The sequence below is a fragment of the Mirounga leonina genome, unplaced genomic scaffold (assembly GCF_011800145.1).
Source record: "Mirounga leonina isolate KUSES-001 unplaced genomic scaffold, KU_Mleo_1.0 Mir_127, whole genome shotgun sequence".
NCBI lineage: Eukaryota > Metazoa > Chordata > Mammalia > Carnivora > Phocidae > Mirounga > Mirounga leonina.
The window spans coordinates 7,671,742-7,687,110 of NW_023270316.1; the positions used below are offsets into that span (position 1 = coordinate 7,671,742).

A 15,369-nucleotide genomic window follows, 5' to 3' on the forward strand; every position below is an offset into this window, starting at 1 on the left:
GAAAGAAAGAAAGAAAGAAAGAAAGAAAGAAAGGAAGAAAGAAAGAAGAAAAAAGAAAGAAAAAAGAAAAAGAAAGAAAGGAAGGAAGGAAGGAAGGAAGGAAGGAAGGAAGGAAGGAAGGAAGGAAGGAAGGAAGAAAGAAGAAAGAAAGAAAGAAAGAAGAAAGAAAGAAGGAAAGAAAGAAAGAAAGAAAGAAGAAAGAAAGAGAAAGAAAGAAAGAAAGAAAGAAAGAAAGAAAGAAAGAAAGAAAGAAAGAAAGAAAGAAGGAAAGAAAGAAAGAAAGAAAGAAAGAAAGAAAGAAAGAAAGAAAGAAAGAAAGAAAGAAAGAAAGAAAAAGAAAGAAAGAAAAAGAAAGAAAGAAAAAGAAAGAAAGAAGCAGTAATTCGAGCATAGGAGTTTTCTGCCTGATTCTGCTGTTTGGTGGTCCTTGGCAAATCATTTAACTTATCTACCACTCCAGAACTTTAGGTATAAATTCAGAGCTATATTATTCTCCAAGTTTTCTCTTGCCTCTCTAATGCTAAGGTTCTAATATTCATTGATAAAACAAGGTTTATGTTTAGCTTGCACCACAGCTCTGGTGCCCTCAGATCAGAGAGGTTGGGTTCTACTTCAACATCCACCAGTATCATCTAGGCTCTCGAGCAAACCAAATGAGCTCTCCCTCTCAAAGAAGAGAGTTCATGTATGTGTGTGTGTGTGTGTGTGTGTGTACACGTGCACGTGAGGGGGTTTGTGTATATTTGTTCTAGCCCATCAGGCACAAACTGGTCTGTGCAAATCACTGGTCTTCTCCAGTTTTTACCTTCTTGTGCCTGTGGCTTCATAAACCTTTTCAAACATCTTCCTACCTACCAATAAGCCATTTTATTATTTTGAAATTATATTTATCCTCATTTTAGCCTTCCCAACAAATGGCAGAAATTTTCTAAATCAAAGTTCTTTTCATAACAGGTACAAGGAAAATGAAAATATAGTATATGAACCTCATTGGTGACTATTTATGAGAGTCTATCTGAAAGAAAACTTTAACAGCAACAAGACAAGGACAGATATATGCCTTAGGGTAATATGCTTGGAGACAAATGTTTTGAGGTGATAATTTCAGAAAATGCCACATTTTTCTTTTTAGGTTGTCTTTTACCCAAAAGTAGTCAACACTGTCAGTGGCCACGCAGATCCTTTTGTCCATACTGCTCCGTGCACCTTGGTCTGGCTTCCAGAGGCCAGCCCTTCATCTTTGCTGGAGAGTTTCTCTGATCTGATGCTTGAGGAGCCAGGGAAACAAACCTTCAGTCTTTAACAAAAGACCAGTAGGAATTGCCACATGCATTCTTCACCCCCTTTACCCTTACAGTGGGATACTTCTGGGTTGTGGGTGTACTCTGTCATCCAAGAGTTCCCCAGTAGGATAAAGCTCCTGTTACCCTCAATTGCAAAGTGCTTGATAATAATTTTTTAACTGCCCACCCCCCACCCTCCCACACACAACTGTCTCACTTTTCCACTCCCCTACTGCTTGTTTCTTAGAATTACCTTCACAATAAATTCCTTGCACTAAAATCTCTGTCTCAGGTTCTGCTGTAGGGGTAATTAATCTCAGAAAGTTGGTGCCAGAAAAAGCCCCAGGAAGGGGATCCTCAGAATGAGATTTAAGAGTTAGAATGCTTACCCACCAGGGATGGCAACAAGGCCCCCTTTGCTGGTGTTGAGAGGAGGTTGTGCTCAACAAGCTTAGTGGTGACGCATTAGGAGGGGATTGACTGGGTTGTGTGGTATTTTGGCATTGAAAACCGTGGAGACAATGCCCGTTTCCAAGGGCTGTGGAGTAATTTGGCTGCAGTTAAGTGTGATCAGTACACTGAGGGAATTACATTACAGACTCATTCTACTGAGCTATCACCTCAGAGCATGGGGTGAAAGCCAGACGTTTCCCTGGTAACATTTAAAGAGATCTTTCTGCCCTGTAGCCAGAGGGTGGATGGTGCTGAAGACACAGCTCTGGGCTCCAAGGTGAACGTAAAGTAACAGAGTTGAAAGAGAAGGCTGACTCCCTGGGGCCAGCATCCTCCTAGCCTGGACACTGAGTGCAGGCGTCTGAGAGCATGTACTTAAGGACCCTGAAACCCCAGATTCCCATCCACTCTCTGATTGAGAGGTGCTCCACCACCACTTGCAAGAGAAGAGGAACTTCTCTGGGATGGAGGACTTGTTAAAGGCCCAGTGGGAGTGAAATGCCTTGGGGGAGACAATGTTTTCCATTTCCAGAATCTGCCCCACCTTCCCTGTTGCCTCGGAACCAATAACTAGAATGAACTCTCAGTGGGCCCACGAGGGAAACGTTATCACAGCTTCAGGAGGAAAGGGATTTTTCAGCAAAAGAATGTCAGATCTAGTTAATACATGTAGTCAAGGCCTGGGAAAACTTGCCCGGGATGGATTTTTAGGGTCCAGATGGATAGGGAGCAAAGGGAAATCTGATAAGGGAAAGTGCATCTATCTGTGGGCTCTCTCTTACACTTTCTCTTTAAGGAACTGACCCTAATATGCAGCAGGGACTACTCCTTGAAGCTGAAGAAAGAGAGCGCAGGTGATCAAACTGTCTGGAAAGGGTGTTGAAGGAGGGATGTGAAGGGTTTCTGAGGTGGCATCTCAGTTCTTTGGGACTGCAGTAACAGAAATGCCATGGACTGGGTAGTTTGTAAATAGAAAGCTATTTCTTAGAGTTCTGAAGGTGGAAAGTCTGAGATCAGGGTGCTAGCAAGCTCAGATTCTGGTGGGAACCCTCTTGAAGGCTGCAGATGGCCTACACATTATATCCACACATAGCTGAGAGCAGAGAGATGAAGCCAGCCCTCTCACAACTTATAAAATCACTAATCCCAGTCAGGAGGGCTCCACCCTCATAATCTCATGGAAACCTAAACTACTCCCAAAGGCCCCTCCTCTTAATATCATCACATTGGGGGTTAGAGTTTCAATGTACAAATCTGGGGGTAACACAGACATTCAGTCTAGAGCAGGTAGACATTTTGGAATAGATTTATGAGGTCAAGTATGGAACTATGAGATGAGCATATTCCCTGGAAGGGGCCTTAGAACAGTTCCTTTACTAAAGTAATAAAAAAGGATGTGTAGACTGGGTGTTATGCACAAACAATGAATCATGGAACACTTCATCTAAAACTAATGATGTAATGTATGGGGATTAACATAAGAATAAAAAATTAAAAAAAAAAAAAAAGGATGTGTAGAGAGGAGGGTCCTGGCACCATAGAGAAGTGTCGTGGTGTCTCTCCTTTGTGGGTAGAGGGACATCACTGTGGAACTGGCCTCCCCAGGGATGCAGGTGATGCTGACCCAGGGGCTGCTCTTAATCATCAAAGACAAGGTGGGCATAACTAAACCATCAAATGAGCAGCGAAGCCAGAATGACAACAGGGACCCCAGGCCCAACGTGACCTGTGGTGTTGGTTCATGGATCATGGGGAATGTAGAGGCAAGGAACAGGGACAAATAGGATGTTACTTGATCTATATACGCCAAAATAATAAAGAACAGATAGGCTAAAGGCTCATATCACTCACTGCAATGGAAAAAAAAAAAATCTGACTTTTTCTCCAGTGTCAGGGCTGAGGCAATTCTCAGACTCAGAGCCTAGTAATGGAAGCTCACCAAGTGTGCACCGTGGAGATCCTCCATTTCCTCTTGCAGCTGTTACCAGAGTAAGTACACTGCTGAGAGGGGGCTCTAGGCATTATTGGACACAGGTCGGAGGTGACCCTGACAATTCCATTATGTCATGGCCCTGGTTAGAGTGGGGCTATGGCAGCAGGTAATCATGCAGTTGTACCCACATCCACATCAGCTTGTCCACTGAGGTCTCCAGAACCCACCCTGTGAGATGTAATCCTGAGCCCTCACTGCTGATAAAATGGATATACTTTGCATCTGGGAAAGTCTTCATTCATATGGGTTTTTCATTTCTCAGACAAATGAGAGTCATAATGAATGGAAAAGCCAAATCAAGCCCCTAAAACTAGACATTCAATTGCTGGCCAAGATAGTAAATCTGAATCAGTACCAAATCCTCAAGGCAGCGGCAGAGATTTGCAGCCCTTCAAAGAGTTACAGGACTCAGGTGATCCTCATCACATCCCCGTTTAAGTCACCAGTCTGGCCCCTGGTGACATCAGATGGACGACATCAGATGCCAGCAAATAACTGCAGTTTCCACAGAACAGTAGTCAGAATAGCAACTCCCCGCGGGATGTCCTGCCTTCACTTGCCTGGATCCATTCACCCAGTTCGGATGTATCTACTAATCAGGTGACTATTCTTTCTAATTTCCAGGAGGAAATTCTGTCAAACCATTAGAATAATAATTAACGTTTAACATGTCTTCTATAATGTTGGTTAATTGAATATTGAATAAATGATCAAAAATCTCTGAAAGTACATTGAAAATCTGAAACCTCTGGCAGAATATGCAGGGGAATTGAAGAAGCATGTAGGAGAAGGTAGAAAGATGGCCTCTTCTACAAATAATCAGTAGAGTTACTGATACATCTATAGGACTCCTATGTTTTGTGAATTTTTATGTATATTGTTGCCACATATCCACTTCTCATTTATCATGTGCTTGGCTAGTTAGGCTCCTGAATTATTTAAATGTATTTAATCTCCTTTAAATATTTTTAAAGGCAGTGTTTAATGATAAAGAATAAAAACTTTATGAAGATTACACTTGTAAGATAATTTTAGAAAAGGCTCTAATCACTTTATACACTTGGTGGCAAGTTGCCATCGCAGACCAGTGACTTTCTTGTTCTGTAACCTCATTGTGGTCTTTGTGTGGGTCAGCTTCACCCTCCTAGGGTCACTAGAAGACTGAGATCATAGTTTCTCCCAATACACTGGCCACTGTGTTCCAACCCCACCACCAAGTTCAAATTTTCTTCCTTACCTTCCCTTTATTGACACTAAGGGTTTGTGGTAAGCTCAGAAGATCTTAGTGTGAATACTAAATCATAGCTCCCAGTTTCTAAGAGAGGATCTATTTAAATAACAACAATAACAACAACAACAAAAAAAAACAATAGCAGAGCCTTGGTTTACATTGGAATTGATCTGGTGAGGAGACACCTAAGTTTTGGCTACAGTATCCACAGAGAAAGTCTGCCAAGCTAATGTGTAAAAAATGAACTCACTCTCCTATTTACATCGTGAAAGAGTATCTCTCTCTCTCTCCCTTTTTTCAAGAGGAACAGTCTTCACACTCAGCCCAGACAATCTTAAAGCCATTACCCTTCACATCTCATATGTTAGCCCTGTGCTTTGGCACAAGGCCATCGAGAGCGCAAAAGGAATACATTCCGTGATGAGTGTCCTGATGGGGATGTTTCCATCCTGGGTAGCCACAGAGAACCGAGCACTGTAGAAAACATCTTTTGCTGCAGTTATTTCAATTGAATAAGCACAATTTTAACATGAGGCCATTAAAAAACTACTTTGGTTCTGGGAAACTGAGTATTAGAAATATGATGAGCATATTGGAGTAAGTTCAAAATTGAACATCAGGGGTAATTAAGGGAATGGAGAGATTGATTTATGAGAAAAGATTAAAAGAGCTCAATCTGTTTAGCTTGGCTAACAGACAACTAAGTAGGGGATATGGTAATTGTTTACAAGTACTTACAGGATGTAAATATCAAGGCTGGAGCAGAGATGTTCAGGCTGAGATCAGAAAGCCTGAATCACTCCAAGTTAATAAAGAGAAAATTTAGTTGACTACCATCCAAAATTTGGTGATAGTTAAGTCCTTTCAGCAGGAATCATCAGTGGGGGAAAATGCAAAAACGAGGGAAAAATGCAAAAACGAACTCTTTGGAGTATTTAAATGTGACATAGCCTTTGTGAGTCTATGGTTGGTGCACATTCATCATCAGCGATATTTGGGAAGTACAGAAGTTTCATCATTGTGTGTATGGAGACAGCTTTCTATGTTGTTCAAATGAACAACGGTATTTAGATAGGTGCTTCATAAAGATCAAATTCTAACAAAACAGATGAACACAATACAGGTAGAGAGACAATATGATCATTTAAAAAATGCCAAGTAATTTCTACTTTTGTTTTTAAAAACTTTAACCCACATAAATAATGATTTAAAAATTCATGTCTAAATTAAAATAGAATAGTATATTATCATGGTTTTTCCTATAAACATGTGATTCATATACAATTATTAGTATGTAATAGTGTACCAACACATTTTTAAACTTAGGAGAAATAAATTCACAGCAATTCATTATATACATTAAAAGCTTACTGTATAAACAAAAGTATTAGTAAGAGCATTACACTATTGAAATAACTCACAAAAATATATGTCGTATGATGTAATTTGAATATAAAAATAATTCTAATCATCATTCTAAATCAAACTAATTTAATAAACAGTAAACCTATAACATTGCTAGGGATCCAATGTATACATCCCAGTGATCATATTTGTTATCTGTCTGTCCATCTATTTATCTTCTGTCTTTCTATCTCTGGTACAAAAAATGTTTTACTTATTTCTGTATATTTCTTTATAAAACAAGCATAGTCTGTCTTTCTTTCTCATGGTTCCCACTCTGTTAGGTTTTGTAGGAAATAAATGAATTAGAGTCTGTGTTCTCCATCCTCCACAAGTTTGGTTCTTATTTAAGAAGAAGTAGGGGACGCCTGGGTGGCTCAGTCAGTTGAGCATCCGACTCTTGATTTCGGCTCAGGTCATGATCTCAGGGTCTGAGATTGAGCCCCACATCAGGCTCCATGCTCAGTGGGGAGTCTGCTTTAGGATTTCTCTCCCTCTCCCTTTGCCCCTCTTCCTGCTCACATTCTCTCTCTCAAATAAATAAATAAATCTTAAAAAAAAAAGAAAATAAACATGTACAAGTTAAGGGGGCAGCTGACATAAAACACAAACTCTGCTTTTTGGTGTAGATAGGCTTTAAGTGGATGAATTTAAAAAATACCTGAATGGGTATCTATAAGTGTGTCACTCATTTGCATCATGTTCTTCAATAATTTACCCTTGACTTTCTATAGAAGCTTTAATTTGAACTAAATAAAACTAAGATTTCTTGTGCCTCTGGATCCATATATATGCTGCTTATCTATTAGTTGATCAGGGAAATTGAGGCATTAAGACACACACACACATATACAACACACACACACACATACACACACACTATAGTTTGAAATCTGAGCACCTTTGAGATTTTCTCCCTAACTGAAAATATATTAGTCCATATGATTTGTAAGAGAATTTAAAGTAGATGAAGTGCTTTGTGTAATGCACGAAAGCATTCCTTCAGGAAAACTGTGCGTAGATAAAAAGAATCATTGCAATTTTATATAAAATAAATTATAGTTTAGGCTCTGAGTTGTTACATTATCATAGAAAATATATTACTGATCTTTCGAGTGCCCATGATGGTTATAGGAAACATGAGTGTACTTATGTAATTATAAAATTATATGTATTATTTTCCTGTAGATGAGTGTATAAATTAAATACGTAGAATACAAAAAGAGTATATATAATGCCAAAATGAAAACTTATGAGTGCATTTGGCATATGCCAGTATTATATTCAAATAGGAAAGGACAAGAACTAGCAGAATTTGTAAATGTAAATTAAGACCTGTAGAAATTCATTTTTCTCATAAACTATAGACTTTTCGCTAATTTGGATACATTCAATTGGGTATTTAACATATTCATAATATTACCAGGCCATCTGATCTCACTTCTTGCATTTCCCCGGGCACGTTTTCCAACTGTATTACATAAAAATCATCTCTCTACAATTAAGGGTGTATTTTTGAAGTATCACCATCACTCTCTTCAAGCTAATACTGCCATAATGTCCAATCAAAACTTGATTTATGTTAGATTATGTACATAACATAATGCTTTCTCAATGATTCTGGAATCCTTCTGGATTAATTTATCTCCATGGGTGGAAAACACAGAATGTCATTTTTACTCCAAGGGATGAAAGTTGTAATTAAATCTGAACAAAATAGTTGAGCTAACATTAGATTTTGTCCAATTTTTCTATCAATTGCTCCAAAGAATCTAAAAAGTAAATAAATAAATAATGAAAATATTCTTAGAACAGTTAATTCCTGAGTACTGAACAAGATCTATTATTTTTTTTTAAATTTTATTTTATTATGTTAGGTTAATCACCATACATTACATCATTTGTTTTTCATGTAGTGTTCCATGATTCATTATTTTTATATCCAAGGCAAATATCCTAGGCTGGTACACTGATGTAGACCATGCTGGATCAGGGTGAGAGAGGCAGTATTATCTAAAAATCACTCCGGTTTGCCTGTATCATGAACCAGCAAGAACTGGGGTTTCCTCCTTCTCCTGGCATGAGAACCAGCACCTAGAGCCACCTCACTATAAGATAGTGGTTGCAATTCTCTGCTGAGGGACTGCTCCTGTGTGTTCCTTGTTTCCCAGGTTTTGGAAGCCTGCATTCTGAGGAAATACATGTGGACAGCTGCTATCTATGCAAACCCAGACTGCCAAGGGGCCAAGTGGTCCTCTCCAATTTTGACTGGCAGTTTGCTCCCATGCTCTCCTTGTAATTACAGAGAGCAACAGGGGGTCACATATATCCAGCAGTGTGTCATGCCCTGGGTTTGCCTCTCTATGGATAAAATGAGAGATGGGGTGGGGGGATTTATGCCTTCTCTTCTCTTGCTGACCTTTGTCTTGTAAGTTTTTCTAATGAAGCTGTTCTCTTAACACATACCCTGTGACATTGTAGAAATTGTTCCAAGTACTTTTGTGATAACCATTAGAAGGCTACCTTGTAATGACAAAAATGAAGCTCTCATTATATATATATATATATATATATATATATAGTGTGTGATTGGGAAACCATAGCTGTTCCAAAAGACACTCACTTGGAAACTGAAACTGTATGCAGAAGAATGATGAATGCATTGATAGATATCCATATATTTATGATTTCACTATAAAAACACATATTTTCTTCATACTCCCATTCAGGTTAGAACATCATCTATCATTTCTCAAAGAGGGAAATATTTCCTAGAATGTACTCTGCAGGTGCAGTTTACTCCAACTTTCTGTGAAGCCAGACTGGATCATGCAGCCAAATCTACCAACACAAGAGTATGGGAAATATATATTTGATTTATTATCCTCTATAGCGGAAGGGAGTAAGTGATAAGGGATGTAGACAGTCATTAATGCTCACCTCTTATACAGCACTGACATTTTAACTTGGTTTCTGGAGGGAATAGAGATAAACTCGGATGTTCATTCTGCCATGTTTAACCTGGGTCATGAATCTCTATACATTTCCTGTGATATCCCATCCCTATCTTATATAGTTGGAGTATGAAAATACTAAATGTCATTCAGAAAAAGTTGAAGCTGTATATCATCACATGACACAGCATCTCTCCGCCATGCAATATTGTAAAAAGGTTAGGTAAGGAGATGGCCTAATTTCTCCACAGTCATGCATATTCTAGAATACCACCAATCTCTTCTCCATGCCGGACCAATGTCAGAGATGTCTCAGTTGTTCATGGCCCAAAGCCATATGATCCCTTCAGCACCCATAAGTGAGTGTCTCTCTGGCATCTATGCTTTGTTGAGTGATAGGATTAGTGGGAATCCTGGGAGCCCATGTTTAGGATCCATCCTCACCTGGTACACCAGGAAGTCATCCTGTCTGAGCCCTTGCAATTTATAAAGGGTGTTGTCACTGAATTGAGAATGGATTACTGATACACAGGGACCCTCTGACCCCTGCTATATTCCAATGCCCATGTTAGTCTTTCCTTGTCAGCTCTGGCTTCACTTTGAACACTTAAAATCTTAGAAATAAAGATAGAAAATACCACTGGCTCTCTCTATTTGTTGTAATTCCAGGATCTCAGGTGTTCACAGAGTGACCAACTTGATTGTTTCATTTTACCTTAAAATGGTTTCTTCTGGGTGTGACCCATTGGTAATCACTAGCCTTGATCTCTCATTCTACAGCTTTATGGAGATATAATTGACAAGTGTATATATTTAAGAAATGCAACGTGATGTTTTGATATATGCATGTATTTGAAATGTTTGCCACCATCAAGTTAAGACATCCCTCACCTTACATAATCACTTTTTTTTTAGTGAGAACAATTAAGATTTACTAAGTAAATTTCAAGTATCTAATACAGTATTACTAAATAAAGTTACCATGCTATCAATAGAATCTCTAGAAACTATTTATCCTGCATAACTGAAAGTGTCTACCCTTTGACCAGCATCTACCCATTTCCCTCACTGGTAACCACCATTCCACTCTCTGCTAACACTGGCAACTCAGAGCCATTTGCCAAGCAGTTTCAGCTTATGTGTTTGGAATATTATTGGAATTGCCTAATTACTTGGCTATGAAGGAATTCAAACTACAATTGTGAAGCCAAACTATTAGGACACAGAAAAAATCATATAACATAACAATGTTCAATGACACAGAAAACATGAGAACAAACCAAGGAAAAGTAAAGAGTAAGTAAAAATACACGAATAAATGTACATGTTTCACCCTATTCTACAAGATCTAGCCAACGCAAAGGCATGGAGAGAGATACTTATGAGAAGGACATTGGCATTGGGACTAGATTCTTTGGGTCATCTCTATGGCATCATGGGAATGTGATATTGGATGTGTTATTTCAACCTTCTGTGCCTCCTATCCCACAGGGCCCTTCTGAGATTTTAGCAAAAGGGATTTGTAAACCAAAGTTTTATACATCTGTAATGTATTAAAACACACTTCTGACTTACTTCAACCTGCCAAGATGACATCGTATCTTCCTGTCATACTTTCCCTCAAGAATTAAAGGAAAATCATTTACCTTCTTTCACCAAGGTCCCTGAGAGAAAGATTATAACAGGAAAAAAAATAAAGAAAAATTTAAAAATAGAAGTTGCACGTCTGTAGAAAAAAGAGCCCAAATCCAAGAAAGATAAAGCACTTTGGATTATTGCTTCTGTTGTTGGAGGGTGAGCAGAAGGTCAAAGATTTTAAAATCCTGGCCAAGGCCCCCTCAGGGACTGACAGGGCCAGCCAGACTCTCACATCTGGTTAAGCTCAGTGGCTCTCGTGGTTGAAGTGTATTGACAAGTTTTCAAAACTATCAAATAGAAATGAATTCCTTGCAGTTAAGTCTGGATAATAGCATGTGGATTATCCCTTTGCTGATTACTTTGTTGACATAAACAGTGTTATAGTTTACACTGGCTTAGCAGAAGCAAGCAAGGGGGAAGAAAGAACTTTTAAGTTTATTAATTAGTGGGCGCCTGGGTGGCTCAGTTGGTTAAGTGACTGCCTTCAGCTCAGGTCATGATCCTGGAGTCCCGGGATCGAGTCCCACATCAGGTTCCCTGCTTGGCAAGGGGTCTGCTTCTCCTTCTGACCCTCTTCCTTCTCGTGCTCTCTGTCTCTCATTCTCTTTAAAATCTTTAAAAAAAAAAGTTTATTAATTACTTCTTTTTTCAGAGAAGGTGTGAAGAATTAAGTACTCCCAGCCAGACCCCTTCTAATTCAGACAGATCACTGCATTAGTTGAAAGGCAAATGAGGAGAATTCAAGAGCATAGAAGTGCCCTACGGAAGGAAGTCACCAATGGGAAGCTACAAAGAGGGCATTCGGATTTATAAAATAAGATATATGAGTCAAGTTTTAGTAATTACTTTAATATTAACTGGATATTCCTTTATACAAAGTAAATATGCCACCAGATCTAGTGATTAAAACATAAGAGTGTTCATCATATGGGATTCCGATGCCACACGAGTGGTCTTACCAAGTCTGTGAGGAAAACATATTTTCAGAGTAAAAAGGCTAACAAAGAACATAGTTTTGACTTGTCATGAGAAAATTAATGTCAGCAGCAGCAAACAATTATCCAGTGTTAAATGCAAATAACTATGGGGCATAACCTGAATAAGCCCCTGTTGACATTCGCACACAGATTTCAGTCTGTTCTGGGGGAGATGCAGTGGTGGTGATTTCACTGCTCATCAGCCATTTATGCTCCTTTCTGTTGACAGCCCTCCAGATTTCCGTTTAGAGGCAAAACATTCATATTTTGCACCATGCAGTTCTTTGGGAGTTGGCCCCATCCACAGCTCAGGGTGGCCCTTATTGGAGGGAGTCAATCAGCAAGGCCCATCTGATAAACCAGGAGAGCTGGTGTGTGCAGCGCCGTGAAGTTAGCAGAACACTGCGGGACGTTCATCCGTGACGCTGAACGTTAACCTGACTCTGTCTTCTATGGCAGCCCCTGCAGGAGACACTCACTCTTACCCTGACATTATGATGTGAGGACCTGAGATCCGGGATATTCATGCCCATGTTGGTACTTTGAGAAGAACCTGAAGATAACCTTGAACCAGAGAAAGGCAAACAAAACAAAAGAAAATGAAAAAACAGAGAATTGCAAAGAAATGGAATTTAAAACCAAATGATAAAAGGGAAGCTCTCAAACCAAACACACTTAAAACGAATGCTCTCCATGAACTATTCAAAGAAAGAGAAAGTAAATTCCTTTTCTTTTTTGCATTTTTCGGTTTCATTAGTTTTTATTTTTCTCACCAGCATTATACATATTTTATGTTGTCACTTAGGAATATACATATACTAAAAATGTTCAGTTGACCGGGTTTGTGGAAATTGGGTTCTACTGTCAGCTCTCTCATTAACTTGCTGCGATGCTAGAAAATGTTTTAACCTTTCCTGGCATAGGTTTCTTTTCTCCCTAATTCTTTCTTTCCTCTTTTCTGCTTTTCTTCCTTTCTTCCATAGCCATTTCTTATGCTATTATGAAAGGCTTGGGACTGGGACTTCCATTATGAAACAAAAAACACTCTCTGATCTTGAGGGACTTAAGGAAGAAGAGAAGCATCACCCTGACAGCTCAGTGAGGCCATGGGTTCGGGACTCCAGAGCCCGCAGTCTTGCCAACTGCTGTGGGGGCGTGGAGAGCCACTGCCTGACCATCTGTAGAAGTCAGAGAATCTCTGGTGGATGAGAATTGCAACTGTCCCATTTCCTTTCTTCTTATTATAACAAATATGACTTTCTTGATGAAGTCAAGTGAGATGTCCAGTCCCCATCTCATTTACTCAGGTGGGATGGACTGCCTCTCCCCCTCCCAAGGGGAACACATAATCCAGATACAGCCAATCTTCAGTTGTGTCATCTCATCCAAAAATTTGCTCAAGAATGTGCACTTAGCCATCAGAACCTAACCTGGCACATTTGCCAAGAACAGAAGGGAAGAGTCACGTGATTTTGTTTTAGTTGAGAATAAGTAAATAAATAATCATTATGTATAAAGAAAGTAGATGTGTAGAGTTGCTGGAAAAAAATGGAAAAACCATGTTAAAAGACTCCAGCAGAAAGGAAAAGAGGGCCAGGAGAGCAGAGGGAAAGACAGACTCCCAACCACATCACATGGACAATTCGATAAAACTGCATCTTACATTGTCTAAAACAAACTAGTTTCATGATCCAATATGATACCTAAGTAGGGGTTTGTGCCAAAAGGTCACAAATAACTTTAAAAATAAAGATAGGTTCAAAAATAAAATGTTTGAAATAAATCATAACTATAAATGAGATCCCTCTTTGTTCTGACAATATGATAAAATACATAAGCTGAAGTTGTTGTGCATTTAACACAAGATACTAGCTGAGAATGACAAGCAGGCTTAAGAAAGGGAAATCCAGGAAAGCAAAAGTATCTTAGACTGAAAAATAGAGTGGTTAGGGTGCAGATTGCTGTTGTGGTTGTCTCAGATGTGCGTGTGTGTGTGTTTAGTTAGTGATATGGGTAAGTTTCAGCAATCTAAGGGTGTGGATTTTAGTAGCAATGAATGGGCAGAAGTTAAGACATCGAAAGTACATGAGATGGTGAGTTGGAGAAAGTTCAAATAAATCCTGACCCTTAAATGTTACATGTTCTAGAAATAATAGCCCAGAAAAAAACTATCTCACAAGTAAGGAAACAAACAAACAAACAAACAAAAACAAGGACTAGTTGGTGTTGATTGAAACCCAGATGGGGAAAAATAAATCTTACATGGTAATATAAATTTGGGTTCCTATCATCTTTTGGTTATAGAGTTCAAAGTTATACAACCTGCATGATTCAAGAACTCTCAAATAAAGAATGATAGTTAGAAATTAGCAAAGTCATTCTCAAGGAAGACATCTTTAATTTGGGACACACATATTACAAAGCCATGAGGTAGAGGAACTCCCATAAATAGCAACCCACCGTGAGAAAAATTCAATGATACAACCAACATAAGGATGGGAATCTAAGTTCTTCAGATAATAGACAATCTGAAAAAAACTTAAAATAGTTATGTTTAAAAAAATATAATTAAGGATGTAAAAAAAAAGAATCAAATGCATAAGAAAAAAGGATGCTAGAAAAAAGAATAGACATATACAAAAAAGAAATATAATTTATAGTAATGAAAAAAAATAGAGGTAAATTAGAAGATTCAAAATGTCACGTTAAGAAAATGTCATGGAGCACCTGGGGCACTCTGTCGGTTGAGTGTCCGACTCTTGATCTTGGCTCAGGTCATGATCTCAGGGTCGTGAGATTGAGCCCTGTGTCAAGCTCCATGCTTGGAGGGAGTCTGTTTGGGATTCTCTCTTCCTCCCCCTTTGCCCCTCCCCATCCCTACCCCCCAACCCCCACCCCGCTCCCTAAAAAAAAAAATCACATAAATAGTCAAAAGTTGCAGAGACAATTCTAAAAAAGAATAAAACAGAGTAAATTAAAAAGATACTCAGCATCACATATTATTAGGTAAAGGCAGACTAAAACAAGGAGATGCAAATGTTATTTCAATGGCCAAAATCCAAAACCCTGACAACAACATCAAATGCTGACAAGGACATGGAGCAACAAGAACTCTCATTCACTGTTGGTTGGAATAAAAAATGGAACAGGCACTTTGGAAAATAGTTTGGTGGTTTCTTTCAAAACTAAACATATTCTACTGTATCATTCAGCAGTTTTACTTAAATTGAGTGGAGAACTTATCCATAAAAGAACCTTCCAAATGGATGTTTACGGCAACTTTATTCATTATTGCCAAAGTTGGAAGCAACCAAAATTTCCTTCAACAGGTGAATAAATAAATAAACTGGTATAATCTGGACAATGAAATTTTGTTCAGCACTAAAAAAATGATTTATCAAGCCATGAAAAGATATATAGTATTATGCAGATTGCT

At 38.7% G+C, this 15,369-nt stretch overlaps 1 pseudogene; it reads left to right on the top strand.

The window, feature by feature from the left end:
* LOC118009633 overlaps positions 1–15,369 on the top strand; it is a 58,371-nt pseudogene that overhangs the window by 7,670 nt on the left and 35,332 nt on the right.